At 42.2% G+C, this 2,500-nt stretch overlaps 7 non-coding genes across 7 annotated transcripts in view; all 7 read left to right on the top strand.

Annotated features, from left to right (window-relative positions):
* The first annotated feature begins 142 nt into the window (after window positions 1–142).
* LOC145882389 (5S ribosomal RNA) lies at window positions 143–261 on the top strand. Its single transcript, XR_014393957.1, has one exon. It is a non-coding gene; the product is annotated as a 5S ribosomal RNA (ribosomal RNA).
* Window positions 262–669: 408 nt separating this feature from the next.
* Window positions 670–788, top strand: LOC145853972 (5S ribosomal RNA). Its single transcript, XR_014374857.1, has one exon. It is a non-coding gene; the product is annotated as a 5S ribosomal RNA (ribosomal RNA).
* A 139-nt stretch (window positions 789–927) lies between these two features.
* On the top strand, window positions 928–1,046 carry LOC145851725 (5S ribosomal RNA). Its single transcript, XR_014373577.1, has one exon. It is a non-coding gene; the product is annotated as a 5S ribosomal RNA (ribosomal RNA).
* Window positions 1,047–1,455: 409 nt separating this feature from the next.
* LOC145886215 (5S ribosomal RNA) lies at window positions 1,456–1,574 on the top strand. The gene has a single exon (XR_014397799.1). It is a non-coding gene; the product is annotated as a 5S ribosomal RNA (ribosomal RNA).
* A 139-nt stretch (window positions 1,575–1,713) lies between these two features.
* Window positions 1,714–1,832, top strand: LOC145853973 (5S ribosomal RNA). Its single transcript, XR_014374858.1, has one exon. It is a non-coding gene; the product is annotated as a 5S ribosomal RNA (ribosomal RNA).
* Window positions 1,833–1,971: 139 nt separating this feature from the next.
* LOC145851835 (5S ribosomal RNA) lies at window positions 1,972–2,090 on the top strand. The gene has a single exon (XR_014373688.1). It is a non-coding gene; the product is annotated as a 5S ribosomal RNA (ribosomal RNA).
* Window positions 2,091–2,499: 409 nt separating this feature from the next.
* Window position 2,500, top strand: part of LOC145887643 (5S ribosomal RNA) — a 119-nt gene continuing 118 nt past the window's right edge. The window contains exon 1 of the ribosomal RNA XR_014399234.1: window position 2,500. This exon is cut by the window's right edge and continues 118 nt beyond it. This is a non-coding gene — a ribosomal RNA (5S ribosomal RNA).

Genomic DNA, 2,500 nt, shown 5'->3' on the forward strand with positions numbered 1-2,500 from the left:
AAAGTGATGGGAACAGTGTTTATAATTTCTTCTACTTTTTCAGTGACACAAAGTTCAAGCTGCTTATCTAATTGGTGAAAATGCAATGTCTGTTTATCACACTCACTTTGACTATATATGTTGTAGCAAGAGACTGTTTCTCGCTTACGGCCATACCAGCCTGGGTACGCCCGATCTCGTCTGATCTCGGAAGCGAAGCAGGGTCGGGCCTGGTTAGTACTTGGATGGGAGACCGCCTGGGAATACCAGGTGCTGTAAGCATTTTGTCCACGAGGGTGTGCCCCTGCACTATTTCATCAGCAACACTGCCTTGTAGTAAGCATTTAATGATGAATTGACTAAATGCAGCTTCCTGCCTTTTAATAGGATCAAATTTCCTTGTGTTTTCAATTAGCATCTGCCTTGTATTTATAAGACAAACAAGAATATTGTTGCTGAATGCAGCTTGTGTGTGCTTTGTGCTCCTTTGCCCTGTTCAAATGATGAAAGGAAATAAAGTTTGTATTTTATCCAACTACCTGTGCTAAAAAGTGATGGGAACAGTGTTTATAATTTCTTCTACTTTTTCAGTGACACAAAGTTCAAGCTGCTTATCTAATTGGTGAAAAAGCAATGTCTGTTTATCAGACTCATTTTGACTATATATGTTGTAGCAAGAGATTGTTTCTCGCTTACGGCCATACCAGCCTGGGTACGCCCGATCTCGTCTGATCTCGGAAGCTAAGCAGGGTCGGGCCTGGTTAGTACTTGGATGGGAGACCGCCTGGGAATACCAGGTGCTGTAAGCATTTTGTCCACGAGGGGGTGCTCTTGCACTATTTCATCAGCAACACTGCCTTGTATTAAGCATTTAATGATGAATTGACTAAATATCTGTTTTATCAGACTCACTTTGACTATATATGTTGTAGCAAGAGATTGTTTCTCGCTTACGGCCATACCATCCTGGGTACGCCCGATCTCGTCTGATCTCGGAAGCTAAGCAGGGTCGGGCCTGGTTAGTACTTGGATGGGAGACCGCCTGGGAATACCAGGTGCTGTAAGCATTTTGTCCACGAGGGTGTGCCTCTGCACTATTTCATCAGCAACACTGCCTTGTAGTAAGCATTTAATGATGAATTGACTAAATGCAGCTTCCTGCCTTTTTAATAGGATCAAATTTCCTTGTGTTTTCAATTAGCATCTGCCTTGTATTTATAAGACAAACAAGAATATTGTTGCTGAATGCAGCTTGTGTGTGCTTTGTGCTCCTTTGCCCTGTTCAAATGATGAAAGGAAATAAAGTTTGTATTTTATCCAACTACCTGTGCTAAAAAGTGATGGGAACAGTGTTTATAATTTCTTCTACTTTTTCAGTGACACAAAGTTCAAGCTGCTTATCTAATTGGTGAAAATGCAATGTCTGTTTATCAGACTCATTTTGACTATATATGTTGTAGCAAGAGATTGTTTCTCGCTTACGGCCATACCAGCCTGGGTACGCCCGATCTCGTCTGATCTCGGAAGCTAAGCAGGGTCGGGCCTTGTTAGTACTTGGATGGGAGACCGCCTGGGAATACCAGGTGCTGTAAGCATTTTGTCCACGAGGGGGTGCTCTTGCACTATTTCATCAGCAACACTGCCTTGTATTAAGCATTTAATGATGAATTGACTAAATATCTGTTTTATCAGACTCACTTTGACTATATATGTTGTAGCAAGAGATTGTTTCTCGCTTACGGCCATACCAGCCTGGGTACGCCCGATCTCGTCTGATCTCGGAAGCTAAGCAGGGTCGGGCCTGGTTAGTACTTGGATGGGAGACCGCCTGGGAATACCAGGTGCTGTAAGCATTTTGTCCACGAGGGGGTGCTCTTGCACTATTTCATCAGCAACACTGCCTTGTATTAAGCATTTAATGATGAATTGACTAAATATCTGTTTTATCAGACTCACTTTGACTATATATGTTGTAGCAAGAGATTGTTTCTCGCTTACGGCCATACCATCCTGGGTACGCCCGATCTCGTCTGATCTCGGAAGCTAAGCAGGGTCGGGCCTGGTTAGTACTTGGATGGGAGACCGCCTGGGAATACCAGGTGCTGTAAGCATTTTGTCCACGAGGGTGTGCCTCTGCACTATTTCATCAGCAACACTGCCTTGTAGTAAGCATTTAATGATGAATTGACTAAATGCAGCTTCCTGCCTTTTTAATAGGATCAAATTTCCTTGTGTTTTCAATTAGCATCTGCCTTGTATTTATAAGACAAACAAGAATATTGTTGCTGAATGCAGCTTGTGTGTGCTTTGTGCTCCTTTGCCCTGTTCAAATGATGAAAGGAAATAAAGTTTGTATTTTATCCAACTACCTGTGCTAAAAAGTGATGGGAACAGTGTTTGTAATTTCTTCTACTTTTTCAGTGACACAAAGTTCAAGCTGCTTATCTAATTGGTGAAAATGCAATGTCTGTTTATCACACTCACTTTGACTATATATGTTGTAGCAAGAGATTGTTTCTCG

The sequence above is a fragment of the Salmo salar genome, chromosome 08 (genome assembly GCF_965601325.2).
Source record: "Salmo salar chromosome 08, fSalSal1, whole genome shotgun sequence".
NCBI lineage: Eukaryota > Metazoa > Chordata > Actinopteri > Salmoniformes > Salmonidae > Salmo > Salmo salar.